This window comes from Pseudochaenichthys georgianus, chromosome 14 (assembly GCF_902827115.2).
Source record: "Pseudochaenichthys georgianus chromosome 14, fPseGeo1.2, whole genome shotgun sequence".
Lineage (NCBI taxonomy): Eukaryota > Metazoa > Chordata > Actinopteri > Perciformes > Channichthyidae > Pseudochaenichthys > Pseudochaenichthys georgianus.
Window position 1 is genome coordinate 20,229,190 of NC_047516.1, and position 16,322 is coordinate 20,245,511.

Below are 16,322 nucleotides of genomic sequence, written 5' to 3' on the forward strand. Positions count from 1 at the left end.
AGGCTGCCACACCACAAGGGGAGACTGTCCGCCAAATACAGCCAGATCCAAAGCTCAGCAGCAGTGTTGAGATTAGAGTGGCACACCAATTGTTTCAGTACCACTCACTCGGAAAGTGTTCCTCGACCAAACTCTGAATACAAAGGCGGCAGGGACTGCCCTCTTGTTAATGAGAATGGCAGCATTCCACTTACATTCAGAGGTTTAAAAGGCTGTAGACGCACGTTCTGAATAACATTCACTGTTACACTTGGGTCTCTTAAAAATGTTTCTACAATACAATGTTTTTGTGAGTGACACTCTTTGATTTGCAGTATATGCCAGATAGAAAGTAAAGTAAGGGTTGGTTGTGTTGTTTGGTAACTTAGGTCAAGTTCATATCCGGGCATATTCAGGAACAGAACATTAACTGTGAGGGGCTCCAAGGCAGTGTTCGGTTTGGCAGCAGTCTTCAAAAGACCAAACTGATGGCTTTCTATTTTTTGTAGCCCATTAACCGGGAATTGTGAAAACTTAACCTTATGTTGTCCACGGTATTGACTCAGTGTGTGCTCCTTTCTGACTGTTAACAAAACAAGGCCATACATTTTAGCTCACAGAATCATACTCATGAATACAGTACAGCGCTAAAGACTCAAATACCCTGATAAATACACAGCCATACGCTCTTTGTATAACTCATACACTACTACTATATATAAAAAACCCCACTGCTTATAAAATGTTATAGTACTGTACTGTATATACCAGAAACCAATAGAAAATGGAAGTGGGTGTGAATAATTGAAGTAAGTCAAACAAGGTTGAGAGAGAAAATTAAACATAATACTAAGCTAAAGCATATAGAAACACTATTATAGATGCATGAGTTATGTCACGTAATGTTCTCATACATACAGATCTTTGAACTATGGCATATGCACATCAGAGTTGTTCTCATCTTATGAAAGGCAATGCAAATAGGATCTTGAAATAACCCTTTAGGGCTTTTATCTTTTTGGAACTGATGGCTCAGATTTGATAATGCGAAGACATATGTTAAGAATCATGTGTGAGGTCTTTTTATATAATGATTTACAGAAAGATATTTTATATTGGCCCTGTAGTTAAAAATACATTAATGATCAAAGCATGTCATGTGACCTGCAATTTCTACTCTTGCTTCTACACCAAAATCACCACGCATCCATTAAAGGTTTTTATTGGAAAATTGATCAGAGACAATCATCACCTGAGAATTTAAAAATGCCTTTTTCTTAGATTAAAATCGGATGTATTATTTCACACTATCCTCTCTCACATCCATTATTACAATATGTCACAAACACTTTCATTGTCTCACTTTCTCACCACTGTTTCTACGTTACACGTTACTTGCTAGACGCTTTTATCCATCTCGTTCTCCCCCATATTCACCCATAATGTTTTCTCATTTATTTTTATTCTCATACACACATAATTATACTCTCTAATAAAACAAGGTGTTTTCTGTCTGCATTACAAGGGAAACCCCTCTGAAACTAATTGAAAATATAATATAATATTACATATTAGGTCCTTTGATGCTCATGTTCTTGTCAAATCTGAATAATGACCATGTCTCTTTGATATCACACACAAGTAAAACCTGTGTGAAAGCCAGCATGACTGTGTGTGTGAGTGTTTGTGCTGGTATCAATTTGATTAGTACATTTTGAACCTTGAAAGGTCAGAATCCTTCCTGTATGTTTTGTTGCCTGTAAAATGTCGCATTATGTCTTGCTGGTGGTTAAACACAGCTTGTTATTTCGGAGACAACAACTTTACCAGCACCAGCCTTTTTCTCTTGTTTTTCACACCAACATTTGCATATTCAAACGGGATTGCAGACAGGTGTGACAGAGGCAGTTTGAAGGATGATTGCCAACTTTTTACAAGCAGACACATGCAAACATAACGTCCCTGATTCATCTAACACGGGAAGATAGAGGTTCAGTTTGTTTACACAGAATCAGCAATAAAGGGCAACGTCTGACGTGTCCATTAGAAAACACAGGATTCCAGTTTGGCCTGTGTTCTTGTTTCTGTGTCTGCCACTGTCGGTCTCTCTGTGTGTTATGTTCCCATCCGCCTTTATGTCTGTCTATGTGCTTGGACACAATACATCATTTGATTCAGCCAGATCCAGTACTGGTCCAGAGGGAAGGAGCCAGATCTGAATACACCAACTGTTCCCTGGCAGTCAGAGATAAAGTATTAGCCAGTCCATTTAAGTTGCATTTCCGTGTTTGATTGCCATATTTAGCTAAGCAGTGACAAGGATGCCAAATCAGTGGAAGTCAAAGCTAAGATCAAATGTTAATAAATACTAATTTATCGACCGTAAATAAAGGATATGTGAACTTTGATATATGTATATAGTTTCAACAGCCAAAAGGCAGAAACCACACACCCTTGATGTAACATAAAGAGGCGAAACATTCATTTTCAGAGAACACAAATAAGTTGTTGATGTAAGATTATGAATAGTAATAATATTTATATTTAATGAAATAATACTTAAGACTCTTTGGTGCATTATATTCTGTGAACGGAGAGAAGCAATTTACTGAGTAGTCTCAGTCAAATATAATATAATATGAAGCGCATAATGGATGACTAATTAAGCCCTTGAAGGACATTGCTTACATTTGTAATTTACTTTTTAGTTTGAGCATACATTTGTGTAATATAAATCAAAGACTGTAAAGCTACTTGATAATTATAGTTATGAAAATGGTAATGTTTGTAACATTGTAAAGGCCAATGTTTTTACAAAAAAGACCACTCTGACACACACACACACACACACACACACACACACACACACACACACACACACACACACACACACACACACACACACACACACACACACACACACACAAACACACACACACACACACACACACACACACACACACACACACACACACACACACACACACACACACACACACACACACACACACACACACACACACACACACACACACATACCATGTATACATCACTTCGGGGGACATTACATTGACTTACATGCATTTCCTAGAGACTTATCCTAACCTTAACCTTAACCAACACATGCCTAACACTAACCCTAAACCTAACCAAGTCTTCACCCTAAAATGAAAGATTCCCTTCATGGGGACCTCCAATTTGTCCCCATAAGGGAGGCGAGTCCCCACACGTGACTGTGTAAACAGATGTAGGTCCCCACAAGTATAGTAATGCTAGGCCACACACACGCAAACACACTCACACTCTCACAGTAAAACGCTCCATGATGGGGCATTTATTTGTAATATGAGTGTGACTGTCCACAGCTGAGGTATCTAGTCAAGCCAGAGACCTCTCACTCATGCAGAACCACACAATTGCCATGTGCATGCAAACATGCACACAAGTACTATACACACATGAGCATACACCGGTAACCAAGTGTAGGCTGAAACCCAACAGACCAGCACTTGCTCAGATTTTTGGATGATTCAGTGGAGAAGTGGGCCTCACATGAAAACACACACGCATGCACACTCTCACTCACTCACTAGCTCTAGCCTCTAGGTAAGGGAAGGCTCACGAAATTGAGTTCACGGTGGTCGCTTAGCAATGTTGAGCAGAGGGTGTGCTATCAGGCCAAATTGTTCCGGTTCCTCTTGGCTCCCCTCAATTCCGTTTGAGTGTTCAGAGGTGGAACGATGGCACGGTGATCTGGCGGCACTGACATTTAGAAAGGAGGAAGGGGAAAATAAAAGGCCCAAAGTGAGAATTGATCAGCTCCTTGCAAAAAAAGAAGCTGTAACAGATAGAGGTACAAATATATAGCAGATCTTTTCTCTTTAAAGACAATGAATTGGAATTAGTTTTATTGACATGTACACAACTTTTCTGGACAATCTAAACTATATTTTGGCAGCGCTTTTTATCGACAACCTTATTTATTAAGCGTTTACTTTAAAAATCAACAACAGTTCAAAGGAGGAACAGTCAACATTTCATAAAAGAACACACATTGGGCCTCAGCAACATTCTCCTACATTTCTCTTACATTTTCTGTAATCAAAATAAATACAGGTCAACTCTAGATGCACCAAACGTTCATAGCCATCCAAACCAGCTCTTACCCAGATGTGACGAATAATGAATACCACTTCATCCTAAATTGTTAAAATCCCTCTAAACACATTAAAAGAGCTTGGCAGACTCATGCCAAATGGAGAGATGCTACAAAGAAAATATATGGAAGAAAAAAATAATGTCCGCATTTGTAAAATGAGTTACTGTTAAATAAACGTAAACAAATTCAACATGATATTTTCCCGAGCATCATTACTGGTCTCACAGAAAAGCATCTAATGTAAGCCATTCCCAAGCTGAACGCGCACTACCATCCTCCGGGAATTGTACAGTTTTAATTGGGGTAAATGGACCAATACTTTTTTGCAAGCCAACATATTAAATAATCCAATCATTTTAATTACTCCAAACATAAAACATTATTAATGTGATTATTTTATCATTTTTTTAAGTTCCTCAAATTAAAAAAACGTGTTGATTGTTTTGTTGCTCTTCTTCCTGGTAAGAGTGCTCTCGACCACTGGTTAATAATACCACCAACATAATAATAAGAGATCCTGATATACAAATAGCAGTATATGTGTTCGTATATTGCTTCTTGCACCAGGCACATTGCACTGACTGTGTCTACAGTCTAAAACTTTTAAGTGGAAGCTAAATGGATGCACACTTGCTCACACAGTTTAAAAGCCCAAGGGTTTATGTGACTAATTATCAAATACCATTTTCCACACCTCACTCTCAGCACTTTTCTACTATTTTCTTGTTTTAATTCATTTGATCTTACGGCTACGGAGGTAAGTGTAGGAAAATGGGTAATTTGGCAGCTCATCTATTCCTACTTTATCTCATAGCAAAGGACAAATATCACAGGAACAGTGTGAATCTGCAGCTTGTGGGGGCAAAAGCTGGGAGCACAATCTGCTAAATTCTTGTACAGTCTTTTCCAAATTACCGCTCACTCCTGAATGTCACCTTCAAACACGCTGCCAAAAGGAGGTTCGATGTGAAGAGACATTTAATTTGGAGCTGATACTGTGTAAGCATGCATGTTTATATTGCTGCTGGAGGCTGCGAGAAAACCTGGTTATTACCGATCCAGATGCTCCAACTGTACCTGCTTTACTGCATCCCTGACGGAGAGTACATGTCTCTGCAGCCATTGCATATTACAAACAAACCCTTATTACTATAACCATTCATTTTTACTAAGACCAATGTCCATAAGTCCATATGTCACATCTAAAAAATGTTCAGAGTTTTAGGCATTCGTTGTATTATTATCAAAGAGATTATTCTGTTCTTTCCCTTTGTTTGCATTTTTAAAAAGAATAAATGGGCAATCCTTCCAACATTGACTGTTGTTTCCGACTGTGGTTAATATCCCTAAGAAAAAATCTATCTTTATAGACTGACTTTATCTTCCTTTACCAGCCCTTTCTGCAGCCTTAGACCTGCAGGTAGTGACTACACTTAGAGATGAATTTGTGTTTTTCTCTCCATCCACAATAACACCGTACACTTTTTTGACCACAGTCATTTGACTTTTGTAACATTCTTTTGGATGGACTCTGAAATATGCACTCTGTTATTTGAGTTTTCATTGGAAACATAAAAGCTTTTGAAATATGCTGATGCATTTACCAACCTTTCACAAACATTGCCACCGCCCTCGTAACTTTCTGTTGCCCTTGTCTATCTCCTGAATCACTTACACCGAGTAACCTTCCTTCACTTATTGGTCAAAAGGTGTGAGTGATGCATTTCAGATTGCAATACATGAAAACATGTGGCCACTTTATACTTAGCACTGGTTATGTCAGCAGCAACATTTCAAAGAGAAACACATGCAGGTGAGGGCAGGTCGAGTGTGTTTGAATAGCTTGCAATGACACTGCTGGCCCATGAAGAGAAGTGAAAGGCAACAGTAATCAATAGAAGCAATGGTAGCAATTTTTGAATACAACACTCTGTTATGTGTTTGTGTGTACAGTAGGTGTGCCAGGGAAACACATCCACAATATTCTTGTACAGTATCTTTGCCACATAAGGATATATTTGACATTGGGAGTGTGAGCAAAGGCTTGTGGACTGACCCTGTGTCTTCTTCTTAAGCAGACAGAGACAGTCTATTCAGTATTGAGGGAATAGAGGAGCAACAAACATGACTTTTCTGCCTGCAGAATATTGCAAAACTCATCTTCCATAGATGAGTTATGCTTTAAACTCTATAGGTTAACTATGGAGAAGGGAGAATCTCTCAGTACAATGTTTGTATTCATTCAGATGCCTAGTGGTGTGCGACCTGTGTGCGTGCTTACACTGTTGGTACCGAAATGCACTGTTATTTGTTCATTCCTTTTAAAATCTATTTGGAAGTTTATTTTGAAAAGACTGTATATGAATGTATCACATGTAAATTCACAAAGCTAGCTGTACAGTTGTTGTTCAGTGCACACAAAACAAGGAATCATTTTTTCAAAAGGGATCAACTGAACTGCTGTATGAGAACATGTTGCAGCTGCAGCATTACTAATGTTATTATGGCACAATAGCAGCTGCTTTGATGTCATCTTCCATTCAATAGCATTTTGCTGATGGTATCTCTAGTATACAATCCACTGATGATCTAGCCACTGTTTCACTAAAAGTATTCACCCATATCTGTCATTCATCAATAAGCAAACGTCAATGTCACAATTACAATAAGACAGTTATTAAATGATATAGTCAAATATATAGTTAGCTAGTAGACATATCTCTCAGTTTTAACATGTGACTTGCTTTGACTACTTAGAAATTGAAAAGTAACGTTTTTAAAGAGAGGAGAAATGTCAACAGTAACAAAGAATGCCAACAATTCAGGAAAAGTATGTTTTATAAAGTGAGCATGTGTCAGTGAGAAGGGAAACAAAGTGACACATTGTGCCCTCAAGTTAGATGTCATGTTCATAAAAAGAGAGAAACAATGTGGTTGAGCTATAGGATAGTAGTGTGGTCCTGAGAAGTTGACAGTTATTTGGAATCAACTATGGATAACCCGAGGCGGTCAGGGGAGTCGAGTGCTGGAGCCGTGAGATCTAGCACAAATGTTGGTATGAACATGAACACTGGAAAACAAGCATACAAAAAAAAACACATTGCAGATGACTTGAAATAATGATCCACCTAAACAAAAGCATAACTAATTCACACTTGGAGCAAAATGCTAATTATGCATGAAAAAGCATTTTAAGGTCACGAGAAAGCCAAATCAAAAAGCAAAACTTTACGAGAACATCACTAATGGGAAATTATAAGTCCTATGGTATATCTGATTCATTGATACTAAGTAAAAAAACTAAATCAAAGTCTTCATGTCTATTTATATCTGGCCTTTCATCCCATTTTATTTTGGCTTCAAGAAATGTGCCATCATCAGTTGGAAAGTGATCAAATGTTGCAACACAATTTAGTTCATTCACCTTTCAGTCAACCCCTAGTTTAGCTGCATAGGCTTAGACTGTCGGGGGACACCTTACTCCTTCCTTCTGTCTGTCTGTACCTGTGTACTCATGTTCCGAATAACCCAGCTTCCCCCAAATTTATTTTTGGTGTCTATCTACGCCGGGATCCTGAGTCGTGGCTGATCCTGTTGCTGTGATCCTGAGTCCTGGATCCTGAGTCCTGGATCCTGAGTCCTGGATTTCGAGTCGTGGCTAAACCTGTCTCTGTAGTCCTGCCTGACTCTCATCATACTACGTCCCTGATGGCTCCCACAGGATTGTTGACATCCTTGTGGATTCATCTTCTTATAGACACATGCATTTCCAAACATTTGGACTACCTATGTTGTATCTGTAAACTTAAACTTAAATGTATTATCTTTTCGATTTACACACAGCATCTACAGTATTGAACGTGTGTCCGTCCTGGGAGAGGGATCCCTCCTCTGTTGCTCTCCCTGAGGTTTCTCCCATGTTCCCCTTTAAACTATGGGTTTTCTCTGGAAGTGTTTCCTCGTATGATGTGAGGGTCTAAGGACAGAGGGTGTCGTATTGTCATACTGATATTCTGTACAAACTGTGAAGACCACTGAGACAAATGTAACATTTGTGATATTGGGCTATATAACTAAACATTGATTGAACCATGATTTGGACCATGACAGGACAGACGTTTTCTTTGTGTTGTGTTTCTTTACCAACCAGTTTGGTTGGTAATGCTAACTTAGCTGCATGCCACTAGTTTAATGTAACCTTTCTTCTGCTTGCTAATTCATTAAAACGACTCATGGCTATAGATTTGGATTTTAGCAGAACCAAATTCATGTGTGAACTAAAGCCAGCTGCTCTACAGCAATCTGGCTGAAGGCTGTTGAAGTCACCATCTCTATGCCAAAGTGATTCAGAAGCCTTTTCTTAGTACAGTAAGTGCTGACCTGTCACTTAAAGATGCTGGTGTGTTTGTGTGGGTGCCAGGCCCGGACTGGCCATCGGGAGGACCGGGAGGTTTCCCGATGGCCTGGCCTGTTAAGTGAACTGCTGGCCTGAGGATTTTTTTTTTATGTATGTATTGTGAACGGAATGCTGCGCAAATGTGGGTCTGACTCTGCCTCACAGAGGGTGACTGGCTGTCTACATGATGTGGCCTGCCCACATGGCCACTTTCATACAGATCATACTAATGCCCTCGATTGGTCTCTGTGTGTCATTCAAGCTCGGGAGTGTGTGTATGTGTGGCGCGAGCGAGTGAGATAAAGCGCGCGCACCGGTTACGTGTATTGTTGTTGTTAGCATCTGGTGCTAGCTAGCTGCGCTAACGGATTTAAGGAGCTTTTTCAACAACAAGGTGGAGGAGAGTCCTCTCCTGTCAGACTGAGAGACTGATAACTACAGCTCAGGTGAGGTAAAGGACTCTCTGAGTGTTTAGATAGTTAACTTAGTCTAAGTTATCTCAGTGGGTCTCAAACAGTTTGATCACCATTAATGTAACACATATTTCCATTTGAGGGGGGAGTGATTAGTAAAATATGCATGAATAATACAAAAAAAAAGGTTAACTAGGTGAAAAAAGGTAAGATAAACTATTAAAACTTGTTGAGAGCTAAAACTAGTCTTTCCCGCTGCCTCAAAGAGGAGCAGGGGCAGAGGAGGGAGACAGGTGAGGCTGGTTCAGGAGCACAGACACACTCACAACTATAAATTAACCAAAAACAAATAAACAAGTTTCAAAAAAATTTCATATTGGATATAGTATTGGTTATGGCCATGTGTTTATGATTTTTTTAAATGTATACAGTTATGTTTCATATGGGTGTAGTCTCTTTATTTCCCCCTCAAAATGCACCAGATTGATGCATTTAAGTCCAACATTTAAAAAAAAATCTTACCGGGGGAGCATGCCCCTGGACCCCCCTATAGGATTTGAGGTCCACACCCACTTAAAATATGTTCACATAGGTTCCTAAATAGATTTGCGCATTTTTTTTAAATAGTAACCCATGTCCATATGTTTATTTTTGGGTAGTAGATTTAGAAGGCTATCTCTATGGGCAGCAATGCTGTAAAAGTTGACAAATAAATCCAGCAAAATGGCACAAAAAACTGATAGTGGGTGTATAATTCCCGGCCTGACTAATTGTCCCAGTCCGGCCCTGGTGGGTGCTATCACCCTATCAAAGCAAACAGGCTGTTGGACTATGCCCTGCTGTGCTCTCCAACTCACATTTCTCCAACGAAAGCAGCTCTAATAACAGTCTTTGATAACAGTGAAGTGATTACTTAGTAAAAATCCACCTTTCAAGTGTTCAGAACCAAATATTACATTTGATCAAAAGGCTGTATTTGCATGTCTCATTGTTCGCAGGGCTGGATGCATGTTTATTATATAATGTGTATTACCGTCAAGTAATCGCATAATGAATTGCTTCGTTAATTACATTCAAACATAATCCAATAGAATCATAATCCTTCTGAATGCTGCATTTTTGTCCGGATGTTCATTCAGTCTTTTCCACAACACTGAAAACCTTTATTAAATAACTGTTCAGAATGTAGGACTATGTACATTTTAGCTCATTTCAAAAATATAGCCTGAAGGCCAGTAACGTCATCAGATGTACTAGATGAAATATCGTATTTCTTAAACAGTGATGTCAAGTGAAGAATCTTTTTCATCTAGCTCCTCTGCTTCAAGGAAATCCTGCTGACTTTGAACCTTTTGCTGCGAGTGGAAAAAAAGTGACTACTTCAAACTACAGCTTTGTTGGTCGCAGCAGATTGAGAAGTGAACTGATGGAAACCTAAAGGCTATCAAAGCTAAGCGAGTTAGCCTCACTGGCTGTTAGTGTCGGTGCCATAAATGCTCATGTGAGCAAGCTAAAGTCAGCACTTTAGTGTAATTCAAGTACTTAAGGCAAGCTCAAGTCGATTCTGCAATCAATCCAACTCTGGATGGTGGGGCTAAAGAAAAGAACGGTTGTACTGAACTCTGTGTGTTCAAATCTTCCTAAGAAGTCAAAATGTATTCCACTCAGTGATGGCAGCACAAGTTAGTACAATATTATGGTAGCTATTTTTTCTTAGTGAGCTCTCATATTGCTTATATTATTATATAAATCACGCCCCCAACCCATCAGAGACTGCACTGACCTCACCACCTTCAAAAAACTCACAAAAACTCACCTCTTCAATCTGGCTTTTAATGTGTGATTGTTTTTGTATTATTTGACTTCAACTTTAACTATATATTTATTTGTTGTTCCTTCCTTTTCTTTTCCCTTCACTATATCTGTAAAGTGACTTTGAGCACCTGTAAAAGCGCTAACAAATTAAATCTATTATTATTATTATTATATTCAACAATTCAGATAAAATGTGTTCATACACAACAATGAGAAATACCTGTAAACCCACTGTACATTTTACATTTGTATTCAATTTAATATTGAATAATCCATTTATTGCACAATTATATATATAATATCCTTGATTATATTTTGTTACTGGAAATTTGTATTTCCACATGTATATTTTTTTACTTTTTAATGCTATTTATTTCTACTTCAGAAATATTTTTGGATTGTTTATTTCTAGTGTCTTAATTTCTCTTATGTACATTGCCTTGTTTTTGTATGCTGCTGCAACACAAATAATTCCCAAATTGGGATCAATAAAATACTATACTAAAAAACATCTATCTATCGACAGTATCCATCCATCTATCTATCTATCTATCTATCTATCTATCTATCTATCTATCTATCTATCTATCTATCTATCTATCTATCTATCTATCTATCTATCTATCTATCTATCTATCTATCTATCTATCTATCTATCTAAACTCACTACAGCATGTTCCGGTTTGAGTGCGATGAGACATACAGTATGAAGTAGTGTCGGCTCAAATGAAAGAGGACAGCTCATGATCAGATTTATTTCAGTTAAAGAATACTTCAGATGGATAGAAAAAGAGATAAGACAGATAATGGTACAGTATATAAATACACAGTGGGGACCGTCATAGCTGATTGAGTAAGGGGACAAGTGATCTTGCAGTTGAAGGCCTGCAGAGCCTCGAAATAGGGAAAAAATGCTTAGTCAGACTAAACTACTGTATGGGAGCTCCCTCGCCAAGCTTGACTACGGACAGGCAACACAATGTCAGCACCTTTTTTAGTAACTGTCATCACCTTAACAATATTGAACTGGGAATTGGAGCCACACCACATGGGGAAGAGTGATAAACACTTAATACAGAATGGAAAAAAAACTGCCAATTGTGCAGTAACTTGTCTTGTTACAACTTGGTAATCTACAACCCCAACCTCCACACATTTTTCAACGCATCTGGGCACATACTGTATCTCAAGATTTAACACGAACCTCGGTTTTAGAAGTGAATCATGTGCTGCCACTTATTAAAGATGTCAGTAGGCATTCAATTTGCCTATGAGATTAAACTGATTCAGGAGTTTATAGCATTTGGTAGATATCCTTTTCCTATTTTATACTTGGAACCAAAAAGGTATTGCACTCTGAGAAATCTGAGAGAATGAGGTTTACTCTCAAAATCTATTTTGGTTAGAATTCAGAATCTCAAAATGAAAATAACCTTCTCTCTTCAGCCAATGGTAGGTGTTTTTCTTTAAGTCTTGATTAAATATGTCTTTTTACATCGCATTGTGTTTCTTCTCTTAATGCCTGTGTATGATAAATTATACATAAGCGTCTTGCATTGTCTTATGGGGGGGGCGGGGTAGGTGGGTGTGGGTGAATGAGTAGCTTCAAGAGGGCCTTAGGCGAAACTCAGGTTACAATAGTGTTGGCCTTATTTAATATTTGCCAGTATGCAATTATATTAATAAGAGTGGGTTGATTTTTTAATTGTGCATATACATGCATTCTAACTTAATGATGTGTAGGTTGAGTCATTCTAGAGGGCTTTATTTTGTTATCAAAGGCTACATAGATGAATAAAGGAATCTCTGGTCTCCTCACATCCCTTCCCTCAACCTCTTTTATTCCTTTTCCTTTTAAGCTCTGGATACATGTGTTGACATGTAATGTAAATGTACAACTGAGAAAACATTACATGAATGAGAGTATGTGTTTAAACTTGAATGTGAGAAGGTGAAAGGAAAGGGCATGAAGTGTTAAACCTCCCTCTCTTTTCTCTGGTCTCTTGTGGGAAGGAAAAATGAAATTACCTCCTCTTTCAATATCGCCAATCTGACTCAGCACCATCTTATTGTTCTTTTCTCTTCATTCCTATTGCTCTCTAGTCACCTTTTAGTATTATTCTCTACCTCCCTTTCTGTCGCAGTACAGTGCATAGCCAAGGAATTCAACACAAGGTCCCATGTTTATCTCCTATTTCCTACTCCCCTTGTTGCTCCCCCCACACTCTATCTCTTATGTTTTCTCCCCACGTGTTTGGTGCTATTGATGGGCCACAGAGAAGTGATTAATTCCCAACACAGTGTGAGCGAGAGCGCACACCGAAGGAGAGCAGAACTGAAGCATTCACAGTTCCACAACCTTCTGATCCCTCAGCCAAAAGAAAAATATCCCCATGGGCCAGAGTTCTTGCAAGTGTGTGCGCGGGCGTGTGTGTGTGTGTGTGTGTGTGTGTGTGTGTGTGTGTGTGTGTGTGTGTGTGTGTGTGTGTGTGTATGTGTGTGTGTATAAAAGAGAGGGGGAAATAGAAAGGGAGCAAGGGATGGCTAACCTAAATCACAGAACAACTGACAGATAGCTCATCCCAATTGATAAGATACCTGGGATCTTTAGATGTCATAGACCCTGAAAATCCAAAAAAAGACTATCCTCATCAGAAACAAACTTTCTTATTGTCGGTGCGTTCAGCGAGAGGAGGGCAATAGGTAGCACAGTGCTTGACCTACTCCTACAATGATAAAGCTCATGCACAGCATTTGATTTGCTGGGGTTAAAACCCCTGTCAGTTCCCGGGCCAAGGTAATGTTCTTAGTATCCTGTGAAAAGAGATTTGTTTGGTTATCTGGTAGGATACTGTTACCAAAACATTTGAATACATATCCAGCTGTATAGACAATGGCAAAAGTAAGCCAATATGAAAATATAACAAAAACAAAATAGGCCTAAAGATAGAATAAACATATAGCCCAAATATAATCTGAATGCCTGGTATGCATACAAATTGTTTATGAATATACATATCTACTTCGAGACACACAGAATACATTTTTTATTTACTGTCATGCTTTCCATAGATTTGTTGAATCCAATAGTAAATACTCATTTGTAATATGATCTATTAAGTTGTACCTACACTATGTTCCCTTTTTTAATGCAATAAACACATCAATTCATGGTGAAATTCAAAAGACCGTATCATTTGATAACTTAGTGATCAGCCATGTATCTCATTTTGAATGATATTGCTAACGAAGGCTACCTTTATGCTTTTTGTGGAGTTTTCCAGACCCTGAACAAAAACCTGCCTCCAACATTATCCTAGTCTCAATAATATCTGAAGCTCTACTGTCAAATATAATTAGTACCTTTACAACTGAAAGACCACAAAAAACATTTATGGATATTCAACCATTAAGTCCAAACCAAATGGCCTCTCCGAAGCATTCAGGTTCTTTCTCATTTCCAACCATCTAATCTCTGATCATAGGAATAAACATTAAAAACAGACGTTGAATATTTAGTTACATAATGGTTTATGATATAAAACCATTCATCCTCATCTACTAGTTGATCCAAACCACTCGGTGCAGTCCAGTGTTTATCATTATGCTTTGTTTTCTGTTGGACCGAATATCAAAACATTGAAAGAGTCATTGTATGTAATCCAAACATAGACTCAAATTGTGATGCTGGCAGTGTCTCTGAACGTTGCTTTAGTGGAGAGAACTAAAGGTAATCTAGTGCCAGCAGGTACTGTAGTCTACAAACAGGGAAACAAAGAAAAAGAAAAACACCAAAACCCTTTCATCACTTTGGTGTAAAAACCTTCACTGACTCAATTCATTCCATCCTTTATGCTCACCTCGTGCAACATGGAAATTGACAGTAGTCCAATCCTAAAATAACATGAGAAGATGAAGTCACTTCACCCTAATCTTTGAGTACACTTAACAAGAAAATATATTTAGGATTGCATTTCTACTGATGTTCTGCTGGATGGATAACAGAAATCTACTCTGTTTTTCTGCTATGAGAAAATATGGACACATCTTGAACACATTTTGTCCCGCTTGTGCTGACTTCTAGTTTTTGATTGTTTTTACTTGCATTTCCCAAATATGTTCCTGGTTACGGTTTGACTCATTTGATATATTTCAACATTCAAGTTGGCCAAAGCCCAACCCATCCAGCACTAAGAGCTGTTTGTAGGCAGCACAGGCCTCTCACATTGATCCCCTGTCATCAAAAAGGTATTAACCTGGCCAGGCCAGACAATGCGGTCGTACCACATGACATTGCAGCAATGTTTGTATCTAAGGTCATTATGTGTTCAACAGCCTTGCCCCAGTGGATCTCCAGTGGCACTGCTTTTAAAAGAACTTAAACAAAAAAAAATACACATTCCTGAGCTGCATTTATGCCAAAATGCAGAGGCAACAGCTTTGAAAGGTCGGGCGTGCTGCAGGGGTGTTGTGACAGTTCATGCAGATGTTTAAACATGGTAAGCACTTGCCTGGGGCTGCCCTTGGATCATTTATATATCTTATCATAATACAATATTTATTTCAGCTACTAGTTGACTTCATATACTTTTTCTGAAATCCGCAAGGCTATTTTGACTGTCTTTTCAGTACGGTGAATCAATTGTTTTATTCTTTTTATGATGTGTTCCTGTGACATTTTAATGCTAAACATGGGGTTAAGGTGTATGATACAGATCAACTCTCAGCCCTATTCAAGGCTCAAACAATTCAATGAAAATATACATGTGATTAGGGTTATTTCAGTTGATATAAAAATTCGAATTGTTTAGATACGTTTATGTTTTAATTGTACAATAAGCAGCTTTAGAAGGCAAGGGGAAGGTTTTAAATAGCCGTTGTAAAACATAGATTTGTCTGTCCTGCCAGCCCCTCCATTAAAACTATTGTATAACCTGTGTGATATTGCACACTACCGAAGATGGATCAGCAGACTTCTACACACTTTTAAGGTTGCTAATAGAAGTAATCTTCTTGCTGGATCCTTCAACTTTACCGTCCCATCGAATTGCTTCCATTATCTTTTTAAGACAGAGGTGTCGGTGAGCATGTCGAGACCCAAATATACAATAAACCTTGGGTTTATGACGGAGGTCCAGATGATGATGGGCTTGAAGGGTTTCTCGGTGCCGACAAACTTTCTGGTCATCAGCCTCACTCAGTTTACAGGCCCTCACTGTGCTATTAACCCACATACACATTGGCACCTACAGTGCAGAGGTGGAAAAACACCAAATGTGTTTAGTGAGGACCAGCTGCTGCTTTAACACAGCAGCAGAATGGATTAGAATGTTGTGGTTGCTTTGTCGCAGTGCATACAAAAAGCTTTGGAAAAGATAGGCGCTCCACAAAATGTAACTTAAAGCTAAGGTGAAAGGACATTATCAATCAACATCAACAATCAACAATCAAATTATCAATATGGATAGATGGGAGATATTATGTCTCATGCTTTGCTGCCCTAAGGAGTTCACAAAATCATACATCCTTACTTTAGAGCTTTATCAACAAACCACAACTG